At 46.0% G+C, this 10916-nt stretch overlaps 1 non-coding gene across 1 annotated transcript; it reads right to left on the minus strand.

Annotated features, from left to right (window-relative positions):
• Positions 1–10042: 10042 nt before the first annotated feature.
• TRNAF-GAA lies at positions 10043–10115 on the minus strand. The gene has a single exon. It is a non-coding gene; the product is annotated as a tRNA-Phe (tRNA).
• Between the last annotated feature and the right edge of the window lie 801 nt (positions 10116–10916).

Genomic DNA, 10916 nt, shown 5'->3' on the forward strand with positions numbered 1-10916 from the left:
GCACAGCAACATTCAGCACCCTGAGGGTGCTAATGTACCCATGTCAGTGCCCGGCAGAACCATGGGAGGGGCCATGCGGCCAAGCAGGTGAGAGAAACCGATAGACCGGAGTTCCAGTGGGGGTGCCCAGCAACCTGAGAATCCGTGAAACGCCCCCAAGCAGGTAGGCAAGATTCTCTCCGATTGCTGAGGTCTTCAATAAATAGTTGGGGCAGAAGCCAGAAAACTCTGGGTTATTACCAATATCATGACCCTGTCTATACCTTTGAGTTGGTAAGGCGTGGTGAATCGCAAAAACGTGCTAATGGCTTATCAGTACTTCACAATAGCACAGCCCTGCCTAGGTCGCCCTCTTCAAGGGCAAATGTCTCCTGCCACCCCACCAGAGGCTCTATGGAAAAGTGCAGTCAAGTCAGCTCCTCATCAGGCATCCCAAGGAGGTGTTAGCTGGAAACAGTACAGCCCTCCATGCAAGGGGAAAAGGGCTATGCTTCCAAAATGATGTCAAGAACCAGCTCAGAAGCTGGTAGTGACACAAAATCCCTCTACAAATAGAGAAAGTGAGCCCTTCAGTTAAGGCCCAGTGAGCCAAAGGATGACACAGAAAGGTGGCAACTGTTGAAGGGCCAGTGGTAGATACGGTGTAGGATCCAGACAGACTTAACAGGCCCAACTCCCAAGAATCTTTTAATCGAAGGGCCTGGACCTGATGACAGAACGTTGACAACGGACAATAACGTTTGGGGAGCTGCTGGGGCCCGTGATGTCCAGCAGCTGCTCTTTGAAGGGGACCCTCCCAAGCTCACCTACTGAAGACCAACCTACTCAGGCTCTCAACCCCTCACGAACGAATGAACTGGTAATTGGTGGGTTAAGTCAAACATTTCTAGTATTAAGACATGTTTCTGTTTGTGTTGGCCTGTTTGGTTTCTTCATATCTCTCTGAACACAAAACCTTTCTTTAGTGCTTACTCTCTCAGTTACACCTGGAAGGTTTTCAAAACATGTTTATCTAGAAAGTTAGTTGAATCTTACGTTTAAACATAGCAGTCAGAACATCTTAAGTAACTTGAAAGATAGACGGAATGTTACTGTTGCTGTTATTAAGACATTTGTTGAATGTCATTACAGGTAATGACACCATGTAATGTGTGACTGCGGCCCTAGCTCACGGGTTTGTGACCTAAATTAACCTGGGTTAGTGCTCTCACAGATCCTGTTCTCCAAAATGCCTCGACTTGTCTCTGTCAGATGGAGACAAGCCATGCTCATTTTGGAACACTAACAAAGCAGCCCAGCTCCCTGCTCTCCTGTTCTGCTTTTTTGAAGGTTAGAACCTATTGGCGCCTTGTTTTTTAAATTATGCAAGTGAGAAGTTTTGTAAAATACAGATAAACAAACAAACCAACAAAAACACTGAAAATCATCCACAAGCTTAGATTAACCACACCACCTTTTTGGTCTTTCTGAAAGAGTTGCCATATTGTCAAATCAATAGATGTCAAGAAGTATTTCTTGAGAACATAAAAGGTTTCTGGCACAGGGCTAAGTGATGGAAAGGCATAGAAAAGGAGTAAAAAACCTCAGTCTAGGCCCTCAAAAGAGTTCATTCTCTTGTTAGAGAATATAACATAGACGAATACAGCCTGGGGCGATGACATGTTAATGAGCCATCTTTGGGGGATGTGAAGGGAGGAGATGGATTATTATTTGTTGACTAAATAGGCATTGAGCACCTGTTCAGAGCTCTCTGCCATGAACACAGATCAAGGTCTCAGGAAATAACAGTAGCCAGTCAGGGAAAAAGACCAGGGGAATTCAATAAAATATTACCTACACAGCTCCATGGACAAGGTGTGGGAGGTATAGGAAGATGCAGTGTCTAAACCCTCCTGGGGATTCAGGCGAAGCTGATGCTGACAGAGCTTCCTGCGGCGACCTGGGCGTGCAGGGGCCGTCCTGCCCATGCGGTGTGCCCAGCGCTGTGCACTGAGCACTTGTCCTACCCGACTGGCTTACTTTTCACCATAGCGCTAGAAAATAAGGTACTTTTTTATTTAAAAAAATTTTTTTTTAATTTGAAAGAAAAAGAAAAGAAGCCATTTACTTTTTCCCGATTTTGTAGATGGAGAAACTGAAACCGAGCAGGGTTAGAGAACGTAGGAACAGTACTCAGCCAACAGGTGGAGCCCGAGCTCAGGCACCTGCCGCCAGGGGCCGGGCTCTGGAGTGTTCCCCACGCCAGGTGTATACACGCCGTGGTGGCGACAGCGGCCAGTTGGTTTCATTTGGCTTCTCCTCTAACTCCTGCTGCCACACACTTCCTCCTCTTCATCCACTGCAGTCGGAAAAAAACCATAGTTTTGGTGTACCATCCGTCTGTTTTCACAATGTGAGAGTTCAAGGCTATGAACAACAGACTGCTGCAATGAGCCCCAACTCGAATACTTCCACCAGTTTGGCTGAGGGTAACGGGCCCACCATTGCCCACCACGCATGCAGCTAACTCAGATTTAAAAGGAATGAAGTTGGGGCGCCTGGGTGGTTCAGTCGGTTAAGCATCAGACTTCAGCTCAGGTCTTGATCTCGCGGTCTGTGAGTTCGAGCCCCACATTGGGCTCTGTGCTGACAGCTCAGAGCCTGAAGCCTGTTTCAGATTCTGTGTCTCCCTCTCTCTGACCCTCCCCCGTTCATGCTCTGTCTCTCTCTGTCTCAAAAATAAATAAACGCCAAAAAAAAAAAAAAAAAAAAAAAAAAAGAATGAAGTTGTGTTCAGGCTGTCTGGAAGTTTCTCTCTGTGCCTAAAATAAAAAGCCCTTTTCTGAGGATTCCCGCTATAGCCTGCTAGATCAATTGTCAGCGCTGTGCGTCTGCTTCCTACCCTCACCCCCACCATCGCAGGAGAGGGGATGTGACCGTCCTACTCCCTGCAGCCTGCCTGGCTTCTTCCTGGCTTCTTCTCTGCTGTTCTTGCCCTCTTCCTCCGGTTCTGTGAGCCCAGAGCCACCCCGCCTTGTAGGGTGACCAGTGCATGCCCTAGAGCCATTCCAGGTCACATGACCTCTTTCAGTCCCCACTGCTATTTGATAATAGCATTTTCTTGCTGGAACATGGAAATGCTCAAGTATCTCTTCCTGAAGTCAAAGCCACCGTTTTGAGCAGGTAGCATTTTGCCATAAGGAAGCGAACACACCTTCCAAACAGAAAAGTGCAGGCCGGGACAGAATCACATGCCCAGGGTACAGTAGGCAGTGAGCTTTCTGGGAGGTCAAAATGGGAGAGATCCAGAAAAGCTTAAACTGTGGAAGAGGTTCTGTGCAGAAGCAATACTTGAGAGAGAATTTGAAAGATGGATATGAATTTGAGGAGACACTAGAGGAACAAGGTGTGGAATAAACAAACATCTGATTGTATTTTTTTCCTGAGCAATTTACCAACTTGACATAAGAAATGCTTAAAAGCAAAACGTTTCCATGCCGCTGCATACCTGTCCTCCATCCCTCCCTGATCAATAGCTTAACCTACTCAACAAAGTCAAGGCTTCATTTTACAAAAAGAATAAAACCAAATTTTTACATTAATTATTGTTCCTAAAATAAGAGATCAGACCATTCGAATTTAGACACAGTTTATGGCTTTAATATTAAAGTCCTTTTACAATCATATCTTTAGAACTTCATTCAATTAGGGAATGTAAACACCATTGCTCTTGGGTGAGATGATCTCTGAATACTTCACGGGACAGTAAATATGGTTTAAAAGTTCAGCTCAGGTTTACAACTGGCTAGGAGAAAAAGAAAGAAAGAAAAAAGAAGAGGTATTGCGTCCCTTTAAAAGCTTTACAACAGCGTGTGCATCGATACTGCTTGTGTAAAAGGAAATACATGTGCACGTGCTCGTCTACACAAAAATTAGTTACTGCAGGATACACCAGAAGTTACTAACAGTGCTGGTCTCAGACAGGAACTAGGCTCCGTGATAAAATGGAGACGAGCCTCACATTCCCCTTTGCATGCCTGTCACCTTCGTTTGAGGCCACCAAGAATGCGATGGCAAACTTCCTTCCTGAATTCTCACCACAGGCAGCCAGCACCTCAAACATGCATCTCCAGGTGTTTCAATTTGCCTGAAACTCTATCGAACGCCCCCAATTTTTACCTTCCTGACACTGAGTTCATATTTAAGCAGACAGTTGCTCTGAGAAAGGCATTTAGGAAACAAAAGAAAGAAAGTAGTTTACTTGCAAAGAAGTTTAATGAGGGAGCCCAAGTTTTAAAAAGAGTAGCTGAAAAACAAAACAGAAGTTGGGGTGCCTGGGTGACTCAGTCAGCTAAGCGTCTGACCTTGGCTCAGGTCACGACGCCACAGTTCATGCGTTTGAGCCCTCACATCACACTCTGTGCTCACAGCTCGGAGCCTGGAGCCTGCTTCAGATTCTGTGTCTCCCTTGCTCTCTCTGCCCCTCCTCTGCTCACTCCCTCCCTCTTTCTCTCTCTCTCTCTCTCAAAAATGAATAAACATTCAAAAACAAAACAAAACAAAAGCAAGCAAAAAACTGAAATAAAAAAAAAAATCAGGGCCCTGGATGGCCCACTCAGTTAAGTGACCACTCTTGGTTTTGGCTCAGTCGTAATCTCATGGTTCTTAGGCTCAAACCCCGCTGCAGCACAGAGCTTGCCTGGGATTCTCTCTCTCCTCTCTCTCTTCTCTTTCCCCTGCTTGTGCTCTCACTCTCGCTCTTAAAATAAATAAATAAACACTGTTTTTTAATTGCCAGATAAGCAGTGTTACCAAGTTTACATTTAGTCTGTTCATGGCGGGAAAACAGATTTTGTCACAGTATTTTATCTACAAAGGTCACCACATGTCTTCAGATGTCAACATTGAAACTGTCATAGATAAAATTACCTTTGATGCGGTCCATAACTTTCAGGGACAGCTATGGTTTCATTTATTATGGGGATTCCAAGCAGACAGATGGATCCCCTGGAAGACCGTCTTGGTTTATCTCAGGATGCAAAGTACTTTTTAAAAATTTTTGTCTGACTACAGTGCATGATTTCTCATGCGCACGAACTCGTCACAGAGGCAGGGCCAAATGTCATATTGTTTTTAGACATACTTAGCATTAAGAGATAATAGGATCCATCTCACTGAGGCCACCATCATTGTTATGGTCTCTGCCTGCAATGTCCGCACCCCATTGTGACTGTACAAGTGACTAATGTCAGCCCCCTGTGACCATCTCACACGACCTCAAGGAGAAGTCAAAAATAAGAACTGGAAAACCAGTTAAGCAGAGGCCTGCAGGCAGTATTTTTGACCAAGCGGATACAATAGACACAATGTATTAAGTTGACCCAAGGGACTTTCCCATGTCCCTGTGGAAATCAGAAACCTGAGTTTTTACAACCAAACAGATTACACCTTCTGATGCACAGCTATTTGGAGAACTGCTTACAAGCATGCAGACCCTTTCCCTTTTTTGTATATATAATCCCCTGTAGCTAACCAGCCTCAGAACAGTGCCTCAGAGCGATCTGAAAGACTGTCTCCTGGGCTGTCGTCCTCTGCAGGACAACGAATAAAAAGCATTTACAAACCTACTTTGACCTTGGCTTTTTTTCAGTTGACACCATGCTGCCCCATCTGCTTCCTTCCTGAACTGTCAGCAGCAGCACTTACAAAGAAACCACAACTCCGATCTTTTTAAAGTGTCTGATGGGTTATGAAGATGCCACCCCAAACATACCACTTTAGCATGAGAATTATTTTGACTCTGAAGGTAATTGACAAGAAGCTGTCTGCCCTTCCCCGTTTGCCTAAAAGCAGGACACAAAGATGTGTCCTTCACCAACTCCCCCATCTCCTACCAGGAAGGACAGAAGTTAATCATCAAAGACAACAGTACACCCTGATCAGCCTATAAATGGCGCCAGAGGAATCTATGTAACAAATTTTACTAACTAGCCTATCTGCCATTAGTTTCCCATTTTTTTTGCCTTCCCACCATTTGCCAGCCAGGAAACTTAGTCTTTTTCCTTGGTCTTGTCGCTTCTGTACAAACTTACTGTTCTTTTGTTAAGATGCTATATAGGACCAAGTTCTCACCACCCCTTTGAGCTACTCATCACTGGGTACTCCCACATGTATGCACAATGCACAGGTTAATAATCTTCTGTTTGCTTTGTTGTTTTTTCTTGTTAATCTGTCTTTTGTCAGTCTTATTTCTAAGGCCCCTGCTGAGAAGCTGAGACGGTAGTGATCAAAAGCGTTTTTCCTCCCCTACACCCCAAAAGTTGACTAGCAGTCCTCTTAAACACCGATAAATCTATTCAAAAGCAATTCTCCAGTTTCTCCTATCTTAGTCAGACCATTTTCTATCACAAAATAGGCTAAATATCTTATCACAGCTCCTCTGTTTATCTCTCCTGCCTTCATCTAAACACATTCTTCTTGTAGCATCTCCCTAGAATTCATACCCTCCTGCAAAACAATAATTTGAAGACTGGAATCAAGTGACCCTTAGTTTTCTTTTATCTTAGCAAGTCTATTTCATATCCTTGTGTTGTTGTCTTTAAAATAAATCTCCTCTTCCTTAACCATGTTTTTGTTCTTTGTTAACCCTTTCTTCTTAAACTGAGTTAATCAAAACTGAACCAAATGCTCTCACAGGAATCTCACTAATGCAGTGTGTAAATGAACTACTCCTTTATTTTTATGGCTCATATTTCATTTTAATATATCTCGGAATTACGCCAGCTTTTCACAAGAGCACACCTACGTAGCTTCCCCGCCCCCCTTTATATTCAACTATGCCTCCTACCTGATAGAGTTGTTGACAAGTTTAGTGGGATTATGTATGAAACATGCTCATTAGAATTCCCGGCACGTGAAAAGCACTCCAGAAATGGTGACTCTGTATATTCTCGATAGAGAGTCGATGAGTATATAGGAAGAGAGGTTGCTCAAAATGCACTGTAGGATATATTTAAGGCAATGAATAGACATATATTTGTGCACCTGACTTTAAGACAACCCATCATATAGAAATTGGAATTTACAGAAGTAATATGTGACTTGGGTGCCTGTTATGAAGAAGACCCTTGCCTTTGCTCAAACTGTTCTCCTTCATTCCCAGGCTCCAACAGCTAGAACTGCAAGCAACACTCCCAGATTTCAGCTAGATAGATGAGCTACACTCACACAAGGTAATCCATTCTGACACCACATATTAAGGATAATCATGTAGGAGCCATACATTCCTGGAATCTGAGGGAAATCCAAACAAGGGGTTGTATTTCTGACCATGGCTCAACGTCATACAAATCCAAGCTATAACAACGAATATAACACAAAACTAAGCAGCTACAAGCCACTACACATTTAAAATAGACACATAACCCAAGACTAATAAAACGGGCATTAACGTATTTCCATATTGATTACACAAAAGGTCCCAATGAATTAGCAGATGCTCATCTAGTTTTATTATATATAACAATTATAACACCTTTACTATATCTTAATGCTGGCCTAAAATGAATGTAGCACAGAGAGTAATTAAGAAATAAACAGTCACGTAGCACAGCGCTTGTGTGTCCCTTAGAAATTTGTCACATGAGCCAGATAACCCAAGTTTCTTTCTAAAAACTTGTCAAGGGAATTTGAGAAGCTGCCTTTTCCCTTCCGCACTGGATGACCAACCTGGAGCATGAGCACACCTTCATGACCTTTTCGCTGCCAGGAGAGGATTGGGCTGAGAACTCACTGATAAATGTGCGATGTTGATCACATTCTTTCCATTGAAAGTATTTCTTTCCTGAGGTAAGGGCTGACCTTTCACCCCCTCCTCAGTTAGAAAGAGCTGTCCCCGGTGTCAGGGGGCTCCCTAAGAGACAAGTCATGTTCAGTCTTTCTCAGCCTTCACTCCGGGAAGTGACAGTGTTTGGTATCTATCAGAGCACTTCACACATCAATGAAAGGCAGTAAGAATGATCAGATTACAACTCTAGACTTTAATTCTTAAGGTAAAAAAAAAAAAAAAGGTATATACATATTATATAATTATTTTAAAACATATACATGCATCACATTTTTTAAATGCTGCTTACCTTTTCACGTCCATTCCTCCCTCCCACGAGGCCAGCAAAACCCTTTACAACCACGTCCCGGTGGGGGCCTGCCCAACTGTCCCCTTTTACCTTTCCCTCTGCAGACTTCTAACCTGATGTGTGCCTCTCACCTCCCCAATACCAAATGTCCAGTAGCAAATACCCGATCTTAGTGTCTGCCCTACAGGGTAGACTGAAAACCGCCTGTCTCACCTTTAGTGCCCACACCATTCCCCTTGCATTTAAACACATGGAGAGCTGCTCGTACCCCAGTTTGCTCTCCCGCATCCAAGAAATCTTCCTCTGCGGCCCCAACCAATGCCATCTTCCCCATAGAGCCTTTTAGATTAACCAGCAAAGGCCTTTGGTTTCTTCCTCTAACTAACCCTCATTTTTAAGCACCCATCTTAACCAAACATCCCAACAAGTATTCAAGTACAGTATCATTTAAGAGGTGGCAGATGTTACATGCCTGGCATATATTAGGTTTAATCTTTACCATCCTACAAGGACTGTTATGTGTAAAGCGAAGATAATGATGCGTTTTTTATTAGGTAATCATGAAGATGTAATAATTTCTGGCCCACAGTGGGAGGTCAGTAATTAATGCTCAACTGATGAATGAATGAATAACCTGAGAGCACACAGTAGTTCATAAAGGCGAAGTACCCTGTTAACCCAGGAGAACAAGAAGATCTGTTCTACACAAGTCGCACAAGCTGTCATGTGCTGACACCCTGCTGAACTACACATTCCTTTTCTAGAGGCTTGAACAAATTGAAATTTCTTCCTTCTTTAATTCAAATCTACATCCTTCGCCTGCTCCCCCTGGGTCCTGGCTCAGCTCCCAGGAGCCACACAAGGTAGAATCGGAGGGAGGGCTGGGCCTCCTTTTTTTTTTTTTTTTTTTTGCCACACCACCTAGATTAGCGCTGGGGAGTGGGCTGCCCCGGATAGCTAGAAGAGTTGGTCACACCCCCAACGCACACACTCACTGTGAAAGCAAAACCTCTCGGAAAAATGTGTATTTCGAGCACGTGACAAAGTTTTATTTCAGACTCGCAGGTAAGAAGCAGCAAAAGGAAAAGGTTTGTTCACAAAAACAGTCTTAGGAAAGGGCCCTTTTGGAAATACAAAGGAATTTCTAGATAAGTGGATCCTCAAACTTTAGCTGCCTCCGAATCTCACTCGCAGGGCTGCTTAAGACACCTAGCGCTGGAAACCAGTTTCTGATACTGTAGGTCCGAGGTGGGACCCAGAATTGGCATTTGAAGCCCTTGCTGCTGTTCCGGGGACCACACTTTGAGAACCACTGGCCTACACTCGAAATAAAGTTGTTCAGGTGCAAGATCGATTTTACAGAGCCGTGATGCTGCCGCGCTCTTCCACGTTTGGCAAGTAACTCAGGGTTATGCCCTCGGAGCGGCCCTGAGTGCGCCTCTACCCGGAGATACGGAGCCGCCCGGTACCCCTACGGGCAACGCCCGACCGGGGCCACTTGAGCGCACAGCAGGGTCTGGCTTTTCAAGTTGGGATACTCGGGGAATTTAGCTTGAGGTGAAGTTGTCTTTCGTTCCCCGGGAGGCAGACGGAGCGGTTTCTCGGAGCAGCACCCTCGGATCACCGGGGGCGCGCCGGGCGCCGGGAGCTGCGGGACTCGGGTGGGGCGTGGGCCGCCCTGCCGCCAAGCCCCACATCGCGCATGCGCAGCAGAGCCTCAGCTGCCGGCCAGGAAGGCGCCCCGGAAGTGGCGGTGCGGGGCGGCCGCCGTCTCGGGGTAGGGGGCGCTAAGATTGGCTGTTTCGGTTCCACGCTCGCTTATCCTTCAAGTCCTCGTTCTCCAGTGGGCTGGCATTAATGAGCCAGGTTACTCAGGGCAAGGGATTCGTTGGAAATTTGATTCCTTTAAGGGACTAAAAAGGGAGCGCTGCCGAAACCCGGGATCGAACCAGGGACCTTTAGATCTTCAGTCTAACGCTCTCCCAACTGAGCTATTTCGGCGCCCTTTCAGTCTTCTTTAAAGTAGACTATCACTGAACTATTTGCGTCCGCCCCTTCCGTCTGTTCTCAGTCACTGCTGAAGAGTGTTCCTTCCTTAAACGCTTGCGTCAGAACTCCGCTCTGTTCTTTACCAGCCTGAGCCGCGTAAACCTTACTTTCTTCAACGTAACGGCATTTCTGACTCAATTATCAGCCGCGGGGCCGCCGAGCGCGCCGGAGCGCCAGCTGCCCGGGACGCAGTCCGGGGGTCCGGGCCCCGCGGCTCCTCCGCGCCTCCCTGGGCGGGCTCGTCCCCCCAGTTCGTCCCCGCCGTCCGCGGGGAGCCTCCTGGCCCCGCGAGGCAGACCCTTCCCGCCGATCCGCGCCGGCCTGTGATCGCACACGTGTGTCACCACGGAGATGAAGGAGCGGACAAGGGCCTGGAGGCAGGATTGAGCCTCCCTGCGACCCTCCGAATGCCCCGGGAACATACCACCACTCTGCACGGAGTCTGCCTGGCACACCGAGGGCGCTCCGTAAGAGCTCGGCGAGCTCATTAGGGACGATTTTCCAGTATCAATGCTACTTCTACACCCGTAGACAAATGTTTCCGAGGCGTCCGCTACGTGCCAGGCGCAGACATCCTGCAAAGCCCAAACATCCTATTGTTTTATATACTTTTTCTTTCCGATTAATTCGTGATTTTCTAAAAGCCCTAATGATTACCGTACCGCCCTTTTGGCCCGCCCTTTAGAGCTCTGAAATTAGGTGGAACCTTCACAGGCAATCTTGAGAGATGCATGGATGAGTGCATTCGAATGT

The sequence above is a fragment of the Panthera leo genome, chromosome A1 (assembly GCF_018350215.1).
Source record: "Panthera leo isolate Ple1 chromosome A1, P.leo_Ple1_pat1.1, whole genome shotgun sequence".
Classification (NCBI taxonomy): domain Eukaryota; kingdom Metazoa; phylum Chordata; class Mammalia; order Carnivora; family Felidae; genus Panthera; species Panthera leo.